Source organism: Hylobates moloch, unplaced genomic scaffold (assembly GCF_009828535.3).
Source record: "Hylobates moloch isolate HMO894 unplaced genomic scaffold, HMol_V3 SCAFFOLD_8, whole genome shotgun sequence".
In the NCBI taxonomy this organism is placed as follows: domain Eukaryota; kingdom Metazoa; phylum Chordata; class Mammalia; order Primates; family Hylobatidae; genus Hylobates; species Hylobates moloch.
The window spans coordinates 12955089-12981441 of record NW_026652283.1 but is presented as its reverse complement, the minus strand read 5'-3'; the positions used below and the strand labels follow the sequence as shown (position 1 = coordinate 12981441).

Below are 26353 nucleotides of genomic sequence, written 5' to 3'. Positions count from 1 at the left end.
GGGCATCTCCTGAGAGGCTGCATAGATCCACTGAGCCCTGGAACAGACCATTAGGTTTGGAAAGGTGGAAAAGTAAGTGACTTATTCATCAGTGCCTTCTTATTTTGTGCTTTTCATTGCATAAAATTTAACAATTTTTTTCTCTTTCTTTCTTGTTTTCTTGCTTTTTAAAAATTTTCAGAGCAGAAGAACTTGACCATCTAATTATTATTAAATTTCCCAGACCTCCAGGGTGTTACTTGCCTCTCCACCCGCCCCCGCTGCCACTTTTCCCCAGCAGCTGCTGGGGAAGCCAACAGCTGGGTCCGGTTGGGTAGAACTTGGGCGCCTGAGCAGCCGAGGCTCCTGCTGGGGCAGAAAGGACGCAGCTGTGTGGAAGCTCAGCCAGTGGCGTGAGGAGAGGAAGCAACGGCAGTGGCAGGGGGCTGTCACTTTGGCAAGCTGCCAAGAGGCCAGGGCAGGTTGGATCAAGCAATTCTTTTTTCTAATTGAGATTTTATTGGTTGTGTTGGGGATCAGTAAGTACACAGACATTTCACATTTTGCACACAATTTGTACACAATTTTGTACCAAAAATCTAAAAAGCCATGTATTGTAAGCTTTAAAAACAGATATTCTCATGACTTTGCAGCTTGAAATTTGAAGGTCAAATTTCCTTAAGAAGATATCAAATGCCAGTGTCTTCAAATGTGGATAAACTGTTACATAAGTACCGTCAATGAACAATTTTATATCATAGACACTACGTACTGAAATTTTCAGTCTTTCCCAGCACATTAACAAAGTTCCTAGGAAAACAGGACCACCACAACCAAAGATGCTACAGAGTGCACACAGTTTTGACAGGGAGAGCCACTGTCAAGGATTGGTTTTCTTTTTTTGTTGAGACAGAGTCTTGCTCTGTCGCCCAGGCTGGAGTGCAGTGGCGCAATCTCAGCTCACTGCTATCTCCGCATCCCAGGTTCAAGCAATTCTCCCGCCTCAGCCTCCCAAGTAGCTGGGATTACAGTGCGTTCCACCATACCCGGCTAATTTTTTGTATTTTTAGTAGAGATGGGGTTTTGCCATGTTGGCCAGGCTGGTCTCGAACTCCTGACCTCAGATGATCCACCTGCCTCAGCCTCCCAAAATGCTGGGGTTACAGGTGTGAACCACTGCACCTGGCCAAGGAGTGGTTTTCTTAGGAAACAATTCTACTAAAAAACAACATGGGAATAGGATTAAAAATTTTCAAGACATTAAGTATGGGACTGTGACTCCATATTGCCATGTAGTGTGCTTTCTATTATAGGATATAAAAACTATCCCCCATTTGTGGAATATTAAGCCGACACCCAAGACAGTCAAAGTCTCTTGTAATCCAGTATCCCACATTATTTGCTAGTTGTACCAAAAAATAAATAACTAGCAAATGATTTCATCTCTTAAATAAAAGCATTCACACTTAAAAAAATGGGACGAAGAGGGATTCCCTCCTTCTTAAAAATGTTTCTAGAGGCCGGGCACGGTGGCTCACGTCTGTAATCCCAGTACGTCGGGAGGCTGAGGTGGGTGGATAACCTGAGGCCAGGAGTTCTAGACTAGCTTGGCCAACATGGCAAAACCCCATCTCTACTAAAAATACAAAAAAATTAGCCAGGCATGGTGGCAGGCACCTGTGATCCCAGCTACTCGTGAGGCTGAAGCAGGAGAATTGCTTGAACCTGGGAGGCCAAGGTTGCAGTGAGCCGAGAATGTGTCACTGCACTCCAGCCTGGGCAATAGAATGAGACTCTGTCTTAAAAACAGAAAAAAAAAATAAAAGAAAGAAAGAAAAAAAGAAAAAAAGAAAAAAAAGTTTCTAGAGCTACTAAAACACTTGGCATTTACAAAATAGTTGATAAAAACTATTCGTCTGGATTGTACAGGAAGGGAGACAGGGACTGTGGAGAAGACAGGGCATATGATACTAATCAGACGTGGCTTCTTCGTCTCCAGCTTCATCAGAGGCTGAACTGTCCTCGTTTTCAGTTTCTCCATTTTCTGTAGATAAATCTTCTTGACTTTCTTGGTTAGCCATTTTGGCCTGTTTTCTCTTTCCTCTTCTTTTTCCCCTTTGTTTGCCTTTTTTGGTCTGAAGGTTTATCCTTTCCTGCTGCCTTTTTTGTTTTCATTTCTACTGTTGCAGGAGCAAGTTTAGCTGACAACCTCACCCATCTCCTCTTGGGATCTTCCTTCCCCGTGTCTTGGGCTGAGCTGACCCTCCTCTCGGGTATCTTGGTGGTGAGGAGGCCACTGCCACTCCTCTTAACAGCTCGAGCTGCTGAGACCTGCAGCTGGGGCAGTGGGAGAACCGGATAGAACCTGGGTCAAGCCAATACGATACAGCACATACACGGTCAAATTCATCAATGATGTTAGAAAAACCCAGTTTTCCTCATATTGCTGATGAGGGAACTGAAACTAGAGAAACAAACTAACTTGTCCAAAGTCACACCACCATTATGATTGAGTTAGAATGTATTTCAAAGTACTTTTCCCTATATATTTTACAATGTTTTGCACTGAACAAATGTTTGTCTGAAGTTTCTATTCTTTTTTTTTTCTCCTTCCTCAAACACTGATGACATTTTTTGTTTTTAACTTTAATTTTAGGTTCAGAGATATACATGCAGGTTTGTTATATAGGTAAATTGTGTGTCATGGGAGTTTAGTATACAGATTATTTCATCGCCCAGGTAATAAGCATAGTCCCCGATTGGTAGTTTTTTGATCCTCACCCTCCTCCCTCCCTCCAAACTCCAGTAGGCCCCAGTGTCTATTGCTCCTATATTATTATGTCTATGTCTATTGACATAAAGTCCAGTCAATGTGAGAACATACAGTATTTGGTTTTCTGTTCCTGTGTTAGTTTGCTTAGGATAATGGTCTCCAGCTTCATCTATGTTGCTGCAAAGGACATGATCCTGTTCCTTTTTATGGCTGTGTAGTATTCCATGGTGTATACATTACACATTTTCTTTATCCAGTCTTCCACTGATGGGCATTTAAGTTGATTCCATGTGTTTGTTACTGTGAATAGTGCTGTGATGAACATATACATGCATGTGCCTTTATGGCAGAACAATTTATATTCCTTTGGGTATATACCCAATAATGGGATTACTGGGTCAATAGTAATTCTGCTTTGAGTTCTTTGAGAAATCTCAAAACTGCTTTCCATAATGGCTGAACTAATTTACATTCCTACCAGCAGTGTATAAGTATTCCCTTTTTTTCACAACGTTGCCAACATCTGTTATTTTCTTGACTTTTTAATAATAGCCATCTGACTGGTATAAGATGGTATCTTATTGTGGTTTTGATTTGCATTTCTCTTTTGACTAGTGATACTGAACATTTTTTCTTATGCTCTTTGGCCATGTATATGTCTTCTTTTTTTTTTTTTGGAGACAAGAGTCTTGCTCTGTTCCTGGAGTGGAATGCAGTGATGTGATCACAGCTCCCTGCAGTTTCTACCTCCAGGGCTCAAGCTATCCTCCTGCCACCAGAGTAGCTGGGACCACAGGTATGCATCACTACACCTGGCTAATTTTTTATTTTTAGGAGAGACAAAGTCACTATGTTGCACAGGCTCATCTCAAAGTCCTGGGCTCAAGTGATCCTCCCACCTTTCGGTCTCCCAAAGTGCTGGGATTACAGATGTGAGCCACTGTGCCCAGCTGTATGTCTTCTTTTGAAAGTGTTTGTTCAAGTCCTTTCCCAACTTTTTAATGGACAAATGCTTGTTAATTTGCTTAAATTACTTATAGATTCTAGATATTACTCCTTTGTTGGATGCATAGTTTGCAATATTTTCTCCCATTCTGTAGATTGTTTACTCTGCTAATAGTTTCTTTTGCTGTGCAGAAGCTTTTTAGTTTAATTAGGTCCCATTTGTCCATTTTTATTTCTGTTGCAATTGCTTTTAGTGTCTTCATGATGAACTCTTTGCTAAGTCCTATGTTCAGAATGGTACTTCCTAGATTATCTTCCAGGGTTTTTATAGTTTTAGGTTTTACATCTAAGTCTTTAAACCATCTCGAATTGATTTTTGTATATGGTTAAAGAAGGGGTCCAGTTTCACTCTTCTGCATATGGCTAGCTGGTTATCCCAGCACCATTTATTGAATAGGAAGTCCTTTCCCCATTGCTTGTTTTTGCCAACTTTGTCTAAGATCAGATGATTGTAGGTGTGCAGCTTTATTTCTGGGCTCTTTATTCTGTTCCATTGGTCTATGTGTCTGTTTTTGTACCAGTACCATGCTGTTTTGGTTACTGTAGCCTAAATACTGATGACTTTCGATTTAGCCAGCCAATTAACAGTCCAACCCTTTCTGTCTGGACTGGTCTGTCCCTTTCCAAAACTCTTATTTGTACCCCAACTTCCTGAACTCCATTTTTTTTTCTGCAAAGAGCACTGGCGGGCAGTTTAAAGTAGGGCAAGTTCCTTTAGACTTTAGGTTATCCCTGCCCAGGATGCATGGGAAACAGCTGCAGGTTCAGGCAATGATGATAAAGCCAGAGATACTAAGTTCTGGGCCTCTTAGTGGCCTATTTGATTGGTAATTATCTAGTCTACAAGTCCTCAGGTCCAGGTAGGACAAAAAGGACACTATTGCTTTATACTGATTGGCTCTCTAGTCATGGTTACCTTTTACATAGAAGGGAGGCTCCATCAGAGGAAAGTTGGAGATGGGACAAATCTCAGGTGAACCCTATTCTAATTGAGTGCACTAGCCCCATTAATCAGCAACAGGTGAGCAAGACCAGCATCCCTTGAACCTATTCTCTTTGCGGCTGCCTTATCTTTGTTTCTCATGTTCACAGAGACCCTGCTGCCTGTGTTTGTGTGTAGGTAGAAAGGGGATCTCTGGGGGCAGCTATGTATTCCTCTATGGACAAACATGATACATATGGAAATTCCAAGTGGTGGCACTGTGAAGAAGTGGACAATTCTGGAACCCTGGTGTCTGTGGCAAAGAAAGAAAGGAAGCAAGGGGAACCAGCCACCCACCCTGAAAGGAGGTAACAATGGTTAGCCTTATGCAGGGTTTCCTGATGTCACTCTACCTTCTTCATTTTTTTCTCTCATTTCTTCTTTCCCCAAAAGTAACAGTGCTAAATGTAAAATACTCTTGCATTGAACCAGGTCTCCTTCTAAGCCCGGAAGAGCTGGAAACTTCCTCCATTTTATTACGTATGTTTTTCTTTCTTACTTCGTCTTACTTCAGGCCAGAAAGCCTATATACTGCCGGGAATAAAACAATGAAAGCCAGTCTTTGCTGCTGGCTCTATGCATGTGGCCAAATGATCATTGGCAAAAGCACTGTTAGGATGCTAGCAGGGGATTCTGAAGGTGTCTGCTAATAACATATTCTCACAGGATGATTTAGGGAGGCTGCGGGAGTACAAGTCTCTTTCTGGTGTGAAAAGCAATTCCACTCTCCTTGGGGGCTGTCTGACCTTCTTGTCCCTTTTTCCTCTCACCCGAGACTGCCCTGTGGTCCCACCCAGTGTTTTCATAAAGAAACACTTTTTGATAATAACACACAGAAATTACCTGCTTGGCCAATTAACATATCTGGGTACCAGAAAGCCACCATGGAGGGGGCAGGCATTCTGTGGGACTCCCCTGCTTTTTAAAAGCTGAGTTCAATCTCTGTTCTGTCTTCCAACAGTGTCTGGTGGAATCGTTTGAAACTTTCAAAACAATTTGGTAGAAATTTTATGTCTATTGAATCTAATAAAAAACTTGAGCTTGTATTCCTTTTTTTCTCATCTTCTTTTTCTATTGACTCATTTTTAGTGTATCTTATTAGGGAATCAGGGGTAATTGGAAAAGAACAACAACAAAAATCTGTTCCACGGGCGTTTTGAGAAGCAGCGCCCCTAAGTCATGCTGGTGCCCAACTTCTCTTATCCATATTGGCGCAGGGATACCCTCTGCAGAGTTCTCCTTCCAGAGTCCCAAAAAAGGAATGGAGCAATTTCCCTGCAGTCCCCGGTGTTCCCCCTCAGCCTGTTCACCTTACTTCAAGGAAACTGGGAACCCGTTGTGGGACCACCTCCTCGCTTCCTCTTTCTTCCTGTCCTACAATCCCCTTCGTCAGGAGACGGCGGATGTTTCTTTAACTTCCAATCTATCTACTATAGTCCATCGGGACTAGCTGTTGATATACTTAATGTGAGTTAAAAATGTAGAGAATCCTTTCTCTGTCAGTTGTGTCTGCTATCTAGTTTATTGTTATGCTATGCCATCTCTTGAATGTTATAAGTTGAATAATAACTCCTGCTCTTCTCATTCCTTCTTTCACAGTCTCGATCCAATCTGCACCTCCTTCTCTCCCAGGATACTTTAGGTTTTGACAAAGATTCTTTGCTTGGCTAAACTTTAGTCAGGTTTCCAAATCTTCTGCTCAGCCCATCTGTGCACTTTCTTCTAACATGCAGTTTTAGCAAAGAACACTGCTAAGTCAGTTTAGCCAGAACCCCTCATTCTCAATATCTGATCATCCTGGAAATCTGATCAGATTTTTCCTCTCCCACCTCCCCAACACGATGCCTGTTCACCCTGGCCTGTCTTCAGCAAGAATCCTGTTGGGTTGGTTTAGCCAGAATCCGTCTTACCCCTGATGTTTCCTCTTAGTAATTTTCCATCCACTGACCCCCACCCTGCTCGTTGGCATCAATTATGATTCCCACCTGCTTGTGCTGTATTCGGAGTTGCCCCAGTCTCTCTCCCTGACTGCAAGACCCCATTGCCCTGGTCCCTGTAGCTATCGTGATGGTTCTGAATGACGTTTTCCTTGCCATGCTTTAACTAGTATCACTGAATAAGTTTTCCTTAACAGTTAAGTAGGGAGAAGTTCGCATAATATAGTTTTTCAAAATACTATCTTCCCTTGCACAGCCTCGTGTATTGAGTTATGCAAACAGCACCACTTCTGCCACGGATCCCACACCACACCCTAATAACGTGTAGAGCTGTAAATATATGGCATAATTATTTCTGTTGCATCACTTGTAGTGAGCACAAGGCAGGCTTATTCTCAGCCTTCAAGTCTCAGCCTAAATGCTGCCTCCCCAGAGATGTCCTTCTTGATGAGTGTCCTCCTCTACTTAGTTTCTGTCTCATCATTTTTTTTTTTTTTTTTTTTGAGACGGAGTCTTGCTCTGTCGCCCAGGCTGGAGTGCAGTGGCGCAATCTTGGCTCACTGCAAGCTCCGCCTCCCGGGTTCACGCCATTCTCCTGCCTCAGCCTCTCCGAGTAGCTGGGACTACAGGCGCCCGCCACTACACCCGGCTAATTTTTTTGTATTTTTAGTAGAGACGGAGTTTCACCGTGGTCTCGATCTCCTGACCTCGTGATCCGCCCGCCTCGGCCTCCCAGAGTGCTGGGATTACAAGCGTGAGCCACCGCGCCCGGCCCTGTTTTTTTTTTTAATAACTTTATCACAATGTTTGATGCCGCTTATTTGTTTACTTACTAATTGTGTCTCCCATAGAAATGTAAGATCCATGAGGCCAGGATCTTTTATTTATTTTTAATTTTTTTTGAGACAGTGTCTCACTGTGTTGCCCAGGCTGGAGTGCAGTGGTGTGAACATGGCTTACTGCAGCCTTGACCTGTGCTCAAGCAAGCCTCCTACCTCAGCCTCCTGAGTAGCTAGAACTACAGGTGCGTGCCATGACACCTGGCTAATTTATCTATTTTTAATTTTTTTTCTAGAGATGAGGTCTCACTATGTTGCCAGGCTGGTCTCGAATTCCTGGACTCAATCATTCCTCCTGCCTTGGCTTCCCAAAATGGGATTACAAGCCTGAACCACTGCTCCTGCGTTTACGTTTTCAGTTTTAATTTTAATTTGTTGGGAGGCCAAGGCAGGTGGATCACAAAAAATACACAAATTAGCTGGGTGTGGTGGTGGGCACCTGTAGCACCATCTACTTGGGAGGCTGAGGTGGAGGTGGGAGGAACACCTGAGCCTGGGAGGTTGAGGCTGCCAAGAGCTGTGATTGTGCCACTGCATTCCAGCCTGGGTGACAGAGTAAGACCCCGTCTCTAAATAAATAAATAAATATTTTTCTTTAGAGACAGAGTTATGCTCTGTCACCCAGGCTGGAGTGCAGTGGCACAATCATAGCTTGCTACAGCCTCGAACTCCTGGGCCCAGATGATCTTCCCGCCTCAGCATCCCAAAGTCCTGGGATTACAGGCATGAGCCACTGCAGCTGGCCTTTTTATTTTTATTTATTATTGTATCTCCAATGCCTAGCATAGAGCCTGGTGCACAGCAGGTGATTGTAAATCTTTGTTAAGTGAAAAGGTACTAGAGAGCTCCCTCTTGTGGATGCTTAGGCTGTGAATCCCTTTTGAGGCATGGAATTGCAACATTACTTCTGCCCATGGCTTTTTGTATTTGAAACATCTGGAGTCCTGTAAAGGTGATTGCATTTTGCTATTCAGGAAGGGTGGCTAATTTCAGCTTAAGATGTTCAAGTTTCATAAAAAGAAAAGCTGGTAGGTGATGGAGCTCCCCCAGGAGAATTCAGAGAGCGAACCTGAGAGAAGATAGGGGAAGAGAAAATGGTCACGACTCAGACACAGGTCCTACTGTCTCTATTATGTCAGTTGCCTAATTTGAGGCATACTTTTGTGGCCCAGGAGGTGTCCAGGCAAGCAAGCAAGGGAAACGATTGTTGTAAATGACCATTATGCCAGTGCCTGGGGCAGTGGCTGAAGTGGAGGACCCAGTAGGTGCCACATTTTAGGGTAAAGTGGCCCAGGCAGGCTGCCACTCTCTGCACCGCATGCCACTTTATGGTTGATGCTAAAGATGACACCGGATCTTTCCCTGGGGTATTTTGTGAGTCAGAGACTGAAGCCAGCACAGCTGCTCCTCTGCAGGACGTTGTCATTCCCTGCTGCAGCCCCATATCTGGGAGCAGCCCTGGTCTCCCCCTTCTCTCTTCCCTTCCACATTTGTCAATAGCCAATTGATTTCATCTTCCAGCTCTCTCTTGATTATGGTTTGCTTTTCTCCTTCTCCTTTGCTTGAGAGCAAGCTGTCATCTTTTTTGCCTAATTGATAGCAAGAACCTCCTGAGAGTTTATTCCAAATCAAACTTGATGGCTTCTATTTTACTTTTCAGGATGATCTCAGTCAGGTCCGTCTCCAGATTAAATTAACGGATCCTCTGTTGTTTCACTGATCAAAGATCTCCGTCTTTCTCCATCCTTAAGCCTTATCTTATTACTTACATTTTCTTCCCTCCTCTCAATTCTTAAGATTTTCCCCTATTTTTCCAGTTTCTAGAACTTATAATGCTTTTTTTCTTTTTTTAAAAAAATAGTACTTTTGCACCATAGTTTCATTTTGTCCAGCACACGATTAATTTATGTATACTGGCCTACTATTCTGAGAGCCTGTAAAGGCTCACTTTTATTTCTATTAGCTTTAAAAAATTCCATAGTAATTTCCATAGAAATACTCATGTTGTCTGCAAATGGTTTACTTCTTTCTTTCTAAAGTGTCTGTATGTACTTCTTTTTCTTTTTATCTTTTGTTTGAGACAGAGTCTCACTTCTTTCGCCCAGGCTGGAGTGCAGTGGCACAGTCTCAGCTCATGGCAACCTCTGCCTCCTGGGTTCAAGCAATTCTCCTGTCTCAGTCTCCTGAGAAGCTGGGACCACAGGCGTGCACACCTGGCTAATTTTTGTATTTTTAGTAGAGACGGGGTTTCGCTATGTTGGCCAGGTTGGTCTCGAATTCTGCCTAGGCCTCCCAAAGTGCTGGGATTATAGGCATGAGCCACCATGCCTGGCCATGTACTTCTTTTTCTTGCCTTATTGCCCCAGCTAGAATCTCCAGTGGTGTTAAATAAGTGTGGGGAGCATGGATGTTCTTCCTGATCTTAGGGGAAAAGGATTCATCTTTCACCTTTAAGTGATGTTAGCATGTTTTTTATAGGTTTTCTTTATCAGGTTGAGAAAACTTCATTGTATATTTTTTAGCTTGTTGAAAATTTTTATCATGAAAGGATATTGAATTTTGTGAGATACTTTTTCTGCAACTCTTAATCATATGACTTTACTTTTTACATGGACTGATTTCAAATGTTGAACAAACTCTCTATTCCAAGACAAACTTTACTTGTTTATTCTTTTTATATGTTGCCAGATTTGATTTGTTAATATATTGTTAAGAATTTTAGCATCTGTGTTCATGGGGGATCATGATATGTACTTTTCTTGTAATATCTTGGTCTGGTTTTGCTATCAAGTTAATGTTGGCCTGATAAAATTAGCTGGTATTTCATCTTCTACTCTCTCTAAATGTGTGTAGAATTTGTATTATTTCTTATCCAAATGTTTCATAGCCTTCACCACTGAAACCATCTGGGCCTAGACATTTTTCTGTGGGAATGTTTGCAGCTATAAATTTAATATCTTTTGTAGATGATATTCAAGTTATCTACCTTTTGAATGAGATTTGGCAGTTTTAGCTTTTAAAGGAATTTGTCCGTTTCTTGTAGCTTATTAAATTTATTGGTACAAAGTTATTCATAACGTTTCTTTATTGTATCTCTAGGATCTATAGGGATGTCTCCCTCTTTCACTTCTTTTTTTTTTTTTTTTTTAAATATTTTTTAGAACAGGTTCTTGCTATATTGCCCAGGCAGGTCTCAAATGCCTGGGCTCGAGTTATCCTCCCACCCCTACCTCCCTAAGTGTTAGAATTACAGAGCCACTGCACCCAGCCTCTTTCATTCTTGATCTTTGTTAAATTGTGTAATTTTTTTGTCTCTTAAGTCTGACTATAGAGGTCTACAGATTTCATTAAATTTGAAAAAACCCAGCTTTTGGTTTTGATTTTCTGTGTTGCTTTTCTGTTTTCTATTTTAATGATTTCTGCACTTTTATTATTTCATTTCTTCTGTTTGCCTTGGGTTTAATTTGCTCTTCTTTTTCTAGTTTCTTATCATCAAAGTTTAGATCCTTCTTCTTTGTTCATGTAAGCATTTAACATGACATACCTTTCTCTCTAAGGACTGTTTCAGCTGTATCCTATAATTTTGAAATGTTTTCATTTTTTTAAAATTCAAAATATTTTCTAGTTTTTTTGTGTGACTTGTTCTTTGATTACTGAATTATTTAGAATTGTTAGTTTCCAAAGATTTGGAGATTTTTTAGATGTCATTTTAATATTGATATTAGTGGAGTTGTGGTCAAAGAACATACTGTTTATGATTTCAATTCTACTACATTTATTGAAATTTGTTTTATAGCCCCAAATATAGTCCATCTTGGTGAATGTTTTATGTGTACTTGAAAGGAATGTGTTTTCTGCTGTTGCTGAGTGTTGTGTTCTATAGAAGGCAATAGGTCAGTTTGGTCAATGGTGTCGCTTAGGTCTTCTATATCTATTTCTGTGTGCTTGTGCTACCACTTACTAAAAGAGGAACTTTGGGGCCGGGCACAGTGACTCACGCCTGTAATCCCAGGACTTTGGGAGGCCGAGGCGGGCAGATCACGAGGTCAGGAGATCGAGACCATCCTGGCTAACACAGTGAAACCCCATCTCTACTAAAAATACAAAAAATTAGCCGGGCATGGTGGGGGGCGCCTGTAGTCCCAGCTACTGGGGGTGGGGTGGGGGGGGGGGCGGCTGAGACAGGAGAATGGCGTGAATCTGGGAGGCGGAGCTTGCAGTGAGCCGAGATCGTGCGACCGCACTCCAGCCTGGGCCAGAGAGCAAGACTCTGTCTCAAAAAAAAAAAAAACAAAAAAAAAAAAAAAAAAAAAGGCATTTAAATGGCCTTTATATTTGTAGGTTTTTCTATTTCTCTCTCTCTCTCTTTTTAAAATTATACTTTAAGTTCTGGGTTACATGTGCAGAACGTGCAGTTTTGTTACATAGGTATACATATGCCATATGGTTTGCTGCACCCATCAACCCGTCACCTACATTAAGTATTTCTCCTAATGTTATCTCTCCCCTAGCCCCTCACCCTCCGACAGGCCGTGGTGTGTGATGTTCCCCTCCCTGTGTCCATGTGTTCTCATTATTCAACTCCCACTTATGAGTGAGAACATGCAGTGTTTGGTTTTCTGATCTTGTAATAGTTTGCTGAGAATGATGGTTTCCAGCTTCATCCATGTCCCTGCAAAGGACATGAACTCAGCCTTTTTTAATGGCTGCATAGTATTCCATGGTGTATATGTGCCACATTTACTTAATCCAGCCTATCATTGATGGACGTTTAGATTGGTTCCAAGTCTTTGCTATTGTGAATAGTGCTGCAGTAAACATATGTGTGCATGTGTCTTTATCATAGAATGATTTATAATCCTTTGGGTTTATGTCCAGTAATAGGATTGCTGGGTCAAATGGTATTTCTAATTCTAGATCCTTGAGGAATTGCCACACTGTCTTCCACAATGGTTGAACTAATTTACATTCCCACAAACAGTGTAAAAGCATTGCTATTTTTCCACAACCTCTCCAGCATCTGTTGTTTCCTGACTTTTTAATGATGGCCATTCTAACTGGCGTGAGATGGTATCTCATTGTGGTTTTGATTTGCATTTCTCTAATGACCAGTGATGATGAGCATTTTTTCATGTGTCTGTTGGCTGCATAAATGTCTTCTTTTGAGAAGTGTCTGTTCATGTACTTTGCCCACTTTTGGATGGGGTTGTTTGTTTTTTTCTTGTAAAATTGTTTAAGTTCTTAGTAGATTCTGGATATTAGCCCTTTGTCTGATGGATAGATTGCAAAAATTTTCTCCCATTCTGTAGGTAGCCTGTTCACTCTGATGATAGTTTCTTTTGCTGTGCAGAAGCTCTTTAGTTCAATTAGATCCCATTTGTGAATTTTGGCTTTTGTTGCCATTGCTTTTGGTGTTTTAAACATGAAGTCTTTGCCCACGCCTGTGTCCTGAATGGTATTGCCTAGGTTTTCTTCTAGGATTTTTATGGTCCTAGGTCTTACGTTTAAGTCTTTGATCCATCTTGAGTTGATTTTTGTATAAGGTGTAAGGAAGGGGTCCAGTTTCAGTTTTCTGCATGTGGCTAGCCAGTTTTCCCAACACCATTTATTAAATAGGGAATCCTTTCCTCATTGCTTGTGTGTGTCAGGTTTCTCAAAGATCAGATGGTTGTAGATGTGTGGTGTTATTTCTGAGGCCTCTGTTCTGTTCCATTGGTCTATATGTCTGTTTTGGTACCAGTACTGTGCTGTTTTGGTACCAGTACTGTGCTGTTTTGGTACCAGTACCATGCTGTTTTGGTTACTGTAGCCTTGTAGTATAGTTTAAAGTCAGGTAGCGTGATGCCTCCAGCTTTGTTCTTCTTACCCAGGATTGTCTTGGCTATGTGGGCTCTTTTTTGGTTCCATATGAAGTTTAGAGTAGTTTTTTCCAATTCTGTGAAGAAAGTCAGTGGTTTCTTCAAGGAGAACTACAAACCACTGCTCAAGGAAATAAGAGAGGATACAAACAAATGGAAAAACATTCCATGCTCATGGATAGAAAGAATCAATATCGTGAAAATGGCCACACTGCCCAAAATAATTCATAGATTCAATGCTATCCCCGTCAAACAACCATTGACTTTCTTCACAGAATTGGAAAAAACTACTCTAAACTTTATATGGAACCAAAAAAGAGCCCACATAGCCAAGACAATCCTGGGCAAGAAGAACAAAGCTGGAGGCATCACGCTACCTGACTTTAAACTATACTACAAGGCTACAGTAACCAAAACAGCACGGTACTGGTACCAAAACAGCACAGTACTGGTACCAAAACAGACATATAGACCAATGGAACAGAACAGAGGCCTCAGAAATAATACCACACATCTACAACCATCTGATCTTTGAGAAACCTGACTTCTAAATTGAGTTTCTTCTTATAGACTGTATGTAGTTGAGTCTTTTTAAAAAATCAGTCTGACAATCTCTACTTTTTGATTGTTTAAACAATTTAATGTAATTATCTATATGGTTATGTTTAAATGCAGCATATTGCTGTTTGTTTTCTGTTTGTCTCAATTGCTCATTTTTCCTTTTTTTCTTTACCTGATTTCTTTTGGATTGAGTATTTTTTTTTTTCTGATTTCATTTTATCTTTACTAGGCTTACAGCCCTTTTTTTTTTTTTTTTAAAGGTGATTGCTCTAGGACATACTGTATATATACATATATATATATTCACACACACATATATTTTCACTTTTCAAGTCTATTTTCAAATATTATACTATTGTACATTTAGTATAAAAATGTTAGAGAAGTGTATTTACTCTCTTTTCTTTGTGCTACTGTTATTATATATTTTACACCATATTTTTAATTTACTTCTACATATACTATAAATTCCATAATTTATTTTCTTACTATCAGTCATCAATTATCCTTTAAAAAATAACTTTGTGGCCAGGCATGGTGGCTCATGCCTGTAATACCAGCACTTTGGGAGGCCAAGGCAGGTGGATCACTCGAGTTCAGGAGTTCAAGACCAGCCAGACCAACATGGTGAAACCCCATCTCTACTAAAAATACAAAAATTATCTGGGCATGGTGGTGGATGCCTGTAATCCCAGCTATTTGGGAGGCTGAGGCAGGAGAATCACTTGAACTTGGGAGGCGGAGGTTGCGGTGAGCTGAGATCACACCATTGCACTCCAGCCTGGGTGACACAGCAAGACTGCATCTCAAAACAAACAAAGAAACAAAAAACAAAAAAAATTTTGTATGGCTGGGTGCAGTGGCTCGCGCCTGTAATCCCAGCACACTTTGAGTTCTTATGTTGAGGCCAGGAGTTTGAGACCAGCCTGGCCAACATGGTGAAACCCCATCTCTAATAAAAATAAAAATATTAGCTGGGTATGGTGGCACATGCCTGTAATCCCAGCTACTCGGGTGATTGAGGTGGGAGAATCGCTTGAACCCTGGAGGAGGAGGTTGCAGTGAGCCAAGATCATGCCACCGTACTTCAGCCTGGGTGACAGAGTGAGACTTTGTCTCAAAAAACAAACACACTAAAACTTTGTGGAAATATAATTGATGTAAAATAAAATACATTTATTTATTTATTTGATAAAGGATCTCGTTCTGTCACCCAAGCTGAAGTATAGTGGTGCAATAATGGCTCACTGCAGTCTTGACCTCTTGAAAATTCCCATTTTTAAAGCATCTAATTTACCTATTAAGTTTTTAAGAAATAGAGGTGGAGTCTTGCTATGTTGCTCAGGATGCCCTGGAACTCCTGGGCTTAAGTGATCATCCCACTTCAGCTTCCCAAAGCCCTACATGTTAAATTTTGATTTATTTATTTATTTATTTATTTATATATTTATTTATTTTAGAGATGGAGTCTCACTGTCTTACCCAGGCTGGTCTCAAACTCCTGGCCTCATGTGATCTTCCCACCTCAGCCTCCCAAAGTGCTGGGATGATAGGTATGAGCCACCACACCCAGCCCATATTAAGTTTTTTTTTTTTTTTTTTTTTTCTGTGACAGAGTCTAGCTCTGTCACCCAGGCTGGGTCTTGGCCCACTGCAACCTCTGCCTCCCTGGTTCAAGTGATGCTCGTGCTTTAGCCTCCTGAGTAGCTAGGACTTTACTTTAGGAAAGGAAATTAACATTTATTGAGCATGATGCTGACTGCACAGGCTGACAACAAGCAATCCTTCAGCCAGCCAATAATGGTTTAGGTTTTAAACTCACTGTAGGCAATTTGCGAACTTGCCAATTCCTTCGACCATTCTTTCTCCTTATGAAACTGAGAGTGACTCTTAGAGGCCCCTTAAACATCGCTATGCTATTGCCTAGGAGAGAGACGTGTTAGTGTTATGGCTACGGAGGGACTGGATCCACTTAGGATTGAAGCTCCTTTATGAACTCCAGAACCCTCTGGAATTGATTAGGGTGCCACATTCCACATCCCAGGCCACTGTATGTGATTAGCATGACTCTCTTTTGCTTTGACTTCTCTACAGAATCCTGCTTGTATACCAGAATAACAAAACTCTGATTTTCTCTTAGCAGAGCAGGCACTTGAAGGCAGATTCTATTGCAGGAGAGAGGAAAAAGGCTAATCTGATAGGCAAAGCATAGTCTTTGGTGGATGGTGCAGATGGGGTGTAGGAGGTTAGGCAGTTGGCCATGCCATGGAGGTCCAACAAGGAGTAACAAGTAGAACGCTGGCAACAAGTGGGGCTCCAGAGGGCAAGCCAAGAGTATTGCAGATCTAGACAGGCAGCGAGCAGCCTGCATCAATAATTGCTGACAATACAGAGGAAATAAAGATTAATCACTCTCCTGGGCATATTATCTATCCCAGGTGTCCTGCCTATCATTGGCTCCTGGGATCCAGAGTTTTGGAATGCATGATCATTGCCAGTTGGTGGAGTCTAAATTATTCATGCATTCTTTGACTTAACAGCTTGTAGAATCCACAGTTCCATTCTTTACACTTTTTATAAAAGCTTTGTTTGCATTTGAACAGGGGAATCTCACTGACTAAGGTTAAAACTAGGAATAGTAAGAGGAATTCAGGGAGAGGACATCGAGAGTTTTCTCCCTTATGTATTATTAATCTTAAAACATGTTTAGGGATAAATAATGAGGCAAGAAATAGATATATAAACAGATTGCTTTTTCTTGAATAAGCATGCGCTTCATCTGTCAGCATTTGATTGCTTTGGGAGTTGTGTGTAACCAACACTACATTTCCCCATTATCTAATAATCATCCATTCATGAGTGTCCCCCACACCAGACTGAACTCTTTGTGGATAGAAACTAAGTCTTATTAATCTCTGTATCTCTGGAATCTAGCAGTGATGAATGGTAAAGGTTCATCCTTTCCTTACCAAGCATGTGCTGTTCCAGAAGCCATTTAAATTCGAAATTCCTTCACAGCAAACATCATGTCTTTTCTAGTGAAAGTAGGAAGTAGCTCAAAACAGCACTAACAGGCATTTAGTGACTGTTGATGATGCTAATGATGACATCTAGTTTCCATGGCAACATGCGCTTATCCTCATAATGTTTCTTGGATTATGTGAAATTTGAATATATATATATATATATATATATCCACATTGTGAGAAAATCTTTTGTATTACAATATTTCTTTTACCTCATCTTTTTAAAAATGTGTTTAAGTAACTGAATCAGTTATCTGCATACTGTGGACTATAATGATGTCAAGTTTAGGAATGGTACTGGGAGCTTAGAAGTGGTATTGCAGAGGGGGAGAAGCAGAGAATAAGTTGTTAAAAATACATGGATGGCAAACCCATTTTTAGTGCATGTTTTCTTTTTTCTCCCTTTTTCTCCCTACTCTGATCCTCATCTACTCAACTAAATCTAGCTCTCTTTAAACCTTGAAATCACTTCAATTTCTGCATGGACCATACTGAAAACTGTGAAAGGGGGATCTAAAAAGCTGTGAGAGGGGGAATCTAGGCTATTTCCAGAATGTGTCCATCTAGGATGGATACTCAGCCGGTGGGCACCAGTGCGACTCTCCAGCTGTTAAATACTGAAAAGCTTTCCAACTGATTGATTACTCTCACTTCTGTCCCTCAGCCAGCCAGTGCTCTTTCTGTGGACAATCTCAGTTAACAACTTTTTATTCATTCTTCTAAAGATAGTCTAATATTGTTTAGACAAATATAGAAATGTTCTTTTTTTCCCCACAAATGAGAGCATATTATTTATACTGCTCTGCACCTTGCTGTTTTACTTGCAGGCGTATCCTAAATATCCTTCTATATCAATTCGTCAAGGTCTATCTCATTTAATAGCTAGAGAAGATTTTATTGTATGGATAACCCACGTATTAGTCAGCTTTTGCTGGGTAACAAACCATCACAAAATAGCAGCAGCATATAGGAATAAGCATTTCTTTCTCTCTCACGCATCTGTGGGTGGACTGGGGTTGCTCTGTTTCTGATTGCAGGTTGATAAACCAGCTGAGGTGGCGTTGCTTCATATGGAGGGGCAGTCAACACTAGGTTATGTTTTTCTCATGGCAATGACACATGCACAAGTAAATGAGGTTAATCATCTAAGTGCATTTCAAGCCTCGGCTCACATCACATCTGCTAATATCTCATTGGCCAAATCAGTTTATATGGCCAAACCCATAGTCAGAAAGTGGGAAAGTTTACTTCACCTACCTTGAGGTTATGGCTAGGTCATAGATGTATAATCTTACTGTAGGTGACAGGATTGGGACCGAAAGTCCAATTTACCATAAATCCTATTTCTTTTAACCTATTTTATTACCAGCTTGATTGATAGATATTTAATTTGTTTTTACCTTTTGCTTCTTTATATTCTTTAAATTAATTCCAACTCTGAACTCCTGTTCCACTAAGATGATGAGAATTCACTCTGTCATTATTAAGACTCACCCTTGGCCGGGTGCGGTGGCTCACGCCTGTAATCCTAGCACTTTGGGAGGCTGAGGCAGGCGGGATCACCTGAGGTCAGGAGTTCAAGACCAGCCTGGCCAACATGGTGAAACCCCATCTCTACTAAAAATATACAAAAATTAGCCAGGTGCAGTGGCGCGTGCCTGTGGTCCCAACTGCTTAGGAGGCTGAGGCAGGAGAACTGCTTGAACCCAGGAGACAGAGGTTGCGGTGAGCCAAGATTGTGCCACTGCACTCTGGCGTGGGCGATGGAGCGAGATTTCAACTAAAAAAAAAAAAAGACTCACCCTTGCCTCAGTATGGTTCCCTGGTATCAGGATCACATGCAGGTCAAATATCAGAGAAGCTTCTCTGAATCTCCATTATTGGTCCCTTCTGGTTACCATGAAGGCAGGTCCAGGGAACATGACCTTTTTAGGACCTGTGACACTATTTCTGTGTCACAAGATTCTTTGGCCTTGTGCTTCAAGTTCAATTTCCAATAACAGTCACTCTTTCCACAAATACCTTGACATTACTTAGATGTGGTTTAGCAAAAGTAGAATCTTTTGGGACACATGTTTTGCAGAAAAGGAAAATCATATACTTGAGCTTCTTTTTATTTTGGCAATAGAGCACATTAGGCACTTTTACTGCTGCAAAAATATTCAGATGGGATTATAGGAAAAGAAGGTAAGGTCTTATATAAGTTTGCTTGGGGTATACACATATCGATACATTGGGTGAGTTTCTCAGTGTATGAGAAGAATATTACAACATAGCATATGTCCATCCATGCATTTCCGAGAGTGTATAGTCTTCATAAAAGAGAAATTGGGAGGCATAATATAAAGAAATTGATTGCAGTATTCTACCACAGTAACAAATATAACTTCAGACATTTTCAAGTATATAGCTACATGCTTAGAATTCAGAAAATTATTCTGCCATAACAGGCTGGGACCATCTTTCTTTTATCTGTAAGAAGGAACATTATTCATTCATTTATTCTTTTCCCAATTCTGTATTGAGCATTAAACTCAGCCCTAAGCACTGGGGATACAAAGATAAGATGGTGACATGTCTCCCACAAGGTGGGAGAGTACAAAAGGAGGTAGTGAACCAGCAAGCAGAGACTAGTCGTGTTGCGTATAAATGCAGGAATAGGAAACTGCAAGGTATGGGGTTGGCACAAAGGAGGGGTGCCTAGGCAGATGGGGGCAGATTTCACACAAAGGGAGACACTGGAACTGGGTTTTGAAAGATATGTGAGACTCCATCAGCAAGGCAGTGGAGGAAGGGTGTCCCAGACTTTAATGCTGATAATAGTAGGGGCGTTAAACAGCATGGCCTTTTGGGGAGGCAGAACTGGTGAGGCTGGCTGGAAATTAACATATGAGGAGGGTGACTGGCAACAACATGAGTGTGAAATGTTAGGCGTGGATTCCATTCTAGAGCTGAGAGCCGGGGAAAGATTACTCTGCAAAGAGTTGGGGATGGATTGGATGGGCAGGAGGCTAAGGATTGGCAGGAGGCCAGGATAGGAATCAAGAGACTTTGGTAACATAATGGGAGTTAAGAGGTTTGAGGGAAATATAGATCCCAGAATGATTGAACTTGACTTTTTTTTTTTGGCAAATCCTATCATGCGGCTCTCCCACTTAAAATCCTTTAGTAGGTCGGGTGCAGTGACTCACGCCTGTAATCCCAGCATTTTGGGAGGCGGAGGCGGGTGGATCATCTGAGGTTGGGAGTTTGAGACCAGCCTGACCAACATGGAGAAACCCCATCACTACTAAAAATACAAAATTAGCCTGGTGTGGTGGCGCATGCCTGTAATCCCAGCTACTTGGGAGGCTGAGGCAGGGGAATCGCTTGAACCTGGGAGGCAGAGGTTGCGGTGAGCCGAGATCACACCATTGCGCTCCAGCCTGGGCAACAAGAGCAAAACTCCACCTAAAAAAAGAAAAAATCCTTTAGTAGCTCCCACTGCTTTTAAGACATAATGTAAGCTCATCAGCTGGGCCGAGCAAGTCTTTCCTCTGAAGGTCTTCAGCTACTCTTTCTTCAGCTTTCAGTTCCTCAGTTTGCATTTTTATGCTTGTGCTCTCTTCAAATCTCTGAACCTTGCTGGTTAACCTAGAGTAAGTTACTCCTTCCTTCCATAATGAGCTTGTGTTTATATTTCAAATCTTACTTCCGACACCACCTTCCCTGGGCGGTCACTGGATTCCCTCTCACCCCATAACTTGGAATTTTTTTCACCACTGAATCTAGGCCACCATGCCATAAACTGAATCCCCGAGTAGATGGTGAACATGTTGAGGGCAGAAGCTGTCCTTCTTTCCTTTCTTTCCTTCCTTCCTTCTCCCTTCTCTTCCTTCTCCTTCCCCTCCCCATTCCCTTTCCCCTTCTCCTTCCGCTTCCCCTTCCCCTTCTCTTTCCCCTTCCCCTTCCCCTTCCTCTCCCCTCCACTCTCCCTCCCCTCCCCTCCCCTCACTTTCTTTCTTTCTTTTTTTTTTGAGAGGGAGTCTTGGTCTGTCGCCCAGGCTGGAGTGCAATGGCCATGATCTCAGCTCACTGCAACCTCCGCCTTCCAGGTTCAAGAGATTCTCCTGCCTCAGTCTCCTGAGTAGCTGGGACTACAGGCATGCGCCACCAAGCCCGGCTAATTTTTGTGTTTTTAGTAGAGACGGGGTTTCACCATGTTAGTCAGGCTGGTCTTTCTTTCTTCTCTCTTCTCTCTCTTCCCTTCCTTCCTTCCTTCCCTCTTCTCTCTCTTTCCTTCCTTCCTTCCTTTCTCTTTTTCTTTCAAAAATATCTTTAGATTTTATTCTTAATTGTAAAAGTCTGTATAATTCTTAAAAGGCCAAAAATGAATTGGAATAATGAAGAAAAGAAGGTCTGGAACAGAACTAGCTAGACTAGCCTAGCCTTCCATCTGTTCTACTAAGGAGAGGTTGGTAGATCACACCAAACTCACATGTATGCTATTTGAAGGTTGATATGCATATATAATCCTTTTTTCCAGTTTCCAATGGCTTTAATTGGTAAATATGCTCTAGAAAATAATGATCAATCCTGTTGCTTCCATGTCAGTGGAATGAAGAGCCGTATCAAGGGACACACCAAGCAGTGCTGAAGGAGACTGCTGCTATGTCCACCTCTTATTCATAGGCCCAGTCATTGGCACAAGACTTGTAGTCAACTGGTTCTTTGGGCTTAAACCATGGGCTGAGTTCTTTTTCAACACTTTTTACTGAGTCACTGCCGTAAATGATGTTCCTGCCCACCTGAATGCATGTCTTTTATTTCTAAATCTCCAGCCCTAGAATAATTCAAGGCTAAATGAGTAGGCTCTCAATTAATTCTTTTGAATAAATGAATGAAGTAGCCCCAATAATTCCTGGGACTCCTTATGTTCAAGTTCTACCTCTACTGGAGCTGTTCCAATACATTGGAGAAATGCGATGTTAAAACTTAGATCTGAGAAAAGAGTCAGAACATGTCGCATCGCTACGAGGTCCAAGTCTAAGAGGAAGCATCTGCCTCAGGTCTTGGCAGATTTCCTTGCCTCCCTCTAATCTGTTCTTTTATCCAACAGATGTCCAAGTACTGCAACCTCAAGATGATTAATAACTCAAGGACTGGGGAGGGGAGTATTTTTGTACTTTTTACCAGTACTTTGGAATCAGATCTTTCCATCTCAATGTGTGACATCAATTTTGTTTTCTTCTTTTGAGGTGTATACTTATATAGGTTTAACTATGAATAACTGTTAGGAATTTATAATCAGTAGTTTCAGAAGAAGTGACAGATGGGCTAGTATCCCAGAAACCAGCAAAGAAGAAGGGGGACCAGGAATCCTAGCAAGTGATAGAAAACATTTAGGAAAGGAAAGTAGTTGGTTTAGAGGAATCAGAAAACAAGAAAAAATTCTCCAGCCCAGTGTGTTGAGGCCACCTTTGGCTAATCTCCCTATTGATTTAGGCAGTGATTCTAAGTATCTGACCACGACACTTTGAGAGACCTTGGAATTTTTGCGAGGGAATTGAAATACAAATGAAAACTTACATTTTCTCAATCACTACAGTAAAATACAGTAAAAATACAGTAACTGGCTTATGAGGGTTTCCATACTTAAAAGATTGGGATTGGATTTTAAACTAGTAGTGTTCACCCTGGGCTGGAAGCACTAGTTTTATATTTGTATAGTACCTTGTAATATACAAAGGTCTTTTACTTACACTAATTTATTATATTCACCATAACTTTGTAGGGTAAGATGGGGAGGTATCACCATTTTTCAAATGCAAAACTGAGACTTAGGCTGTGACTTGTATATGGTTTCATGACTTGAATCAATTCAGTTGAGACAAGCTTGCAAATTCCATGGATCTTAATTCAGTCCTTTATACTACAAATATTTTTTTCCTTGTGGAAAAATTATATCCAGAATGAAGGATAGGGAAATATGGGACTATAAATAAAATATATGCATCTTAGGAACCAACAAAAAGGAAGAACAGGGCCAGGAGGAGGGCTGGGTTCATCTGTTGACAGCGGTGTTACAAATTAAGGGATTCTGGAAGTCAGACTTGGTTATGAGATTGAGCAAAGGTACCTTATGGCCAAACATAAACAGGTGTGTTTTAACATCTAACAGTTCCTCCTCACTCTTTAAGAAGTGCTTTCGGTTTTGCATTCAAGAAAGACCCAAAATTATTTTGTTGATTTATTTTGAGAACCGATATAGGAGGTAATTTAAAAGATTATATTCCGAAGGTCTCAGATTTAAGAATGAACTTTGAACTTCCATCTAAGTACCAAACAAAGGAGCATATGTGACACACATTTAATTAAAAAATTGATTGCCTTTCTTGAATCACTAGAATATTTATAGCTCGATGGTGGTTCACTCCTGTAATCTTCGTTCTTTGAGAGGCCTATGTGGGAGGATTGCTTGAGTCCAGGAGTTTGAGACCAGCCTGGGTAACGTACTGAGACTCCATTTCTACAAAAAGTAAAAAAATTAACCTGATGTGGTGGAACGCGCCTGTAGTCCCAGCTACTCGGGAGGCTGGAGCAGGGGATTCTTTGAGCCCAAGAGTTCCAGGCTGCAGTCAGCTATGGTTGCATCACTGCACTCCAGCCTGTGCAGCAGAATGAGACTATGTCTTAAATAAAGAAATAAAATAGAATATTTATTCTCTAGGCAGTAGCATGGCAAAGAATACATAATTCCTGCAGGGAAATCTGTATCTATCAGACTCAAATTGTGTTAAAGCAGCCTTTAAAAATTGATCATAATCTCCTATTTAGCTCAGTTAAAAGGGCAAGAAGCATCGACCCACAGAGAAATGGATATTCTATGGAAGTCTTCCAAGTAGCTAATAGAAGTAACTATGGTTTATTGATGGTTTATGATGGACGAAGTAGTCTATTAAGCACTCTATCCATCTACTATCTATATTAATTATTACAAAATTTCTAGTAAGTATTCACAATTAGCTCAGTTTTTACAAATAAGTGCCTTAAAGCTTAAATAAGGTAAATGACTTGTCCAAAGTCATATAGGCAAAATGTGGTAGGAGGCTGAACAAAATTTTGTACTCAGAGATACCTGAACTTAAAATACATACTCTTAACCTTATGCTAGGTACTCCTAAAATGAGCTATATACAATGTTTCCCAGAAGTCTCTGGAATTCAAATCAAGGTCTGGCTGGCTATCGTGAATAACTTGTCTGACATTTTAGCTGTCAATTCTGTAACCTCTATCCAAACCAAGAAAGTTTGTGTGCATTCTCTCTAGCAGTCACTAGGTGGAGCCAGTGCACTAAAGAGCCATTAGGCTTTTTGGAGACCAGGCAGGATTTATTCTAGGAAGTCAGGGGAAGTCAGCAAAGGCTGGTTTTGATTGGAAAAGTGCTAAAAAGATTACTCCCTCTGACAGCTGGCTTTTTTTCTTTTCTGGATAATGTAGATGAAGAGGAAGATGAGAGATCTCCGGAGGTGTAGAGAATTGCTAGAGCCAAGAGTTATGTGGGATGAATGCATAATCAACCAATTTTGTTCTTTCGCAGGAGTGGTTTCAATAATCTGATGTGTGGCTGGGTTGTGGGTTGTGGAAGCAAAGCACAATAGCCCCCTGCCCTGTGTGGTCTGCCTTCCCTTAGAGACTCCAGGCTTTCATATTGTATAATACTGGGCATACGCAGTTGGCCCCACATCTAGTTTCTCAAATGGTCTGACTAAAATTACAATAAGGATGATGATGATAATTGTTATTATGTTAACAAACATGTGCATGGCACTTTATTGATCCCTTTCACTTGCATTTGTTATTGAGGTGAGTGGACCTTCTGGCAGGGGAATAGAACTTCATGGGATAAAGGGAGGGGATAAGGGCAGGATGAGCTTTTCCTCTATGTCCAGGAAGGGTTCTCCAGAGAAACAGAACGAAAGGATCTCTCTCTCTCTCTGTCTAAATATATATATGCATATATGCATATATATGTGTGTGTGTATATATATATAATATATACTCCCATGATAGGCAAGTACAAAATCCATAGGGTAGAGCAGCAGGCTGGAGACCCAGGGAAGGGTTGATTTTTGCAGCTTGAGCCTGAAGGTCGTTTGCTGGCAGAAAATTCTGTCTTCCTTAGGGGATCTCAGTATTTTTTTTTTTTTTTAAGGATTTCAACTGATTAGATGAGGCCCTCCCACATTATGGGGAGTAATCTGCTTTACTCAGAGTTTACTTATTTAAACATTAATCTCATCTAAAAATACTTTCACAGAACCTCCAGATGTGTTTGAGCAAATATCTGGGTATAGTGGCCTAGCTAAGTTGACACATAAAATCAACCACTGTAGGTAGATAACAAATTCTATGCTGGGCTTCAGGGGAAAATAGAGTACCTTTGCTGTCTTTGGTAGGGTTCAGAGCTGTTAATTTTTTTTTCTTTGTTTTTGAGACAGGGTCTTGCTGTGTCACCCAGGCTGGGGTACAGTTGCATGATCTTGACTCACTGCAGCCTCCGCCTCCCTGGTTCAAGCGATTCTCAAACCTCAGCCTCCTGAGTAGCTGGGATTGCAGGTGTGCGCCACCATGCCCAGCTAATTTTTGTATTTTTAGTAGAGATGGGGTTTTACCATGTTGGCCAGGCTGGTCTCAAACTCCTGGCCTGAAGTGATCCGCCCACCTCAGCCTCCCAAAATGCTAGGATTACAGGCACGTGCCACAGCGCCCGGCCCAGAGCTGTTAATTTCAACTCTAGCAGAAGCAATCTACTCACCCTCTCTCTTGTCCCTGAAAGCTTGATGAGTTGGCAATGCTATTCTGGATAATCATACAAGATGTTTTTATATAAATATGTAAAAAATCAGAATTCTATAAAGCATGACTTCCAACCATATCATTCCGTGTTCTGATTATAAGGTGGCTCTGAGATTTCTTTAAAAAATTTTTTTTCTTTGTTTTTTTTTTTTTTGAGACAGGGACTTGCTCTGTTGCCCGGGCTGTACTGTAGTGGCATAATCATGGCCCACTGCAGCCTAAACTTCCTGGGCTCAAGCAATCCTCCCACCTCAGCCTCCCAAGTAGCTGGAACTACAGATGTGAGCCTTCATGCCTGGCTAATTTTAAAAACTTTTTATTTTGTAGAGACAGGGTTTCACTATGTTGTTCGGGCTGGCCTTGAACTCCTGGGCTCAAGGGGTCCTCCTGCCAGGCTCTGCTGCCCAAAGTGCTGAGATTATAGATGTGAACCACTGCTCCTGGCCCTGAAATTTCTTTTTTATAGAAGTACTTTGAAAAGGCATTGAATGAATAAAGTGCGTTTCAAGTAAATTGTAGAAGCATCCAATGTTATTTCTGAAAGTGTCCCTAGAG

The 26353-nt window shown here is 41.2% G+C and overlaps 1 pseudogene; it reads right to left on the bottom strand.

Moving 5' to 3' along the window:
• Positions 1-1231: 1231 nt before the first annotated feature.
• Positions 1232-26353, bottom strand: part of LOC116472194 (uncharacterized) — a 33933-nt pseudogene continuing 8811 nt past the window's right edge.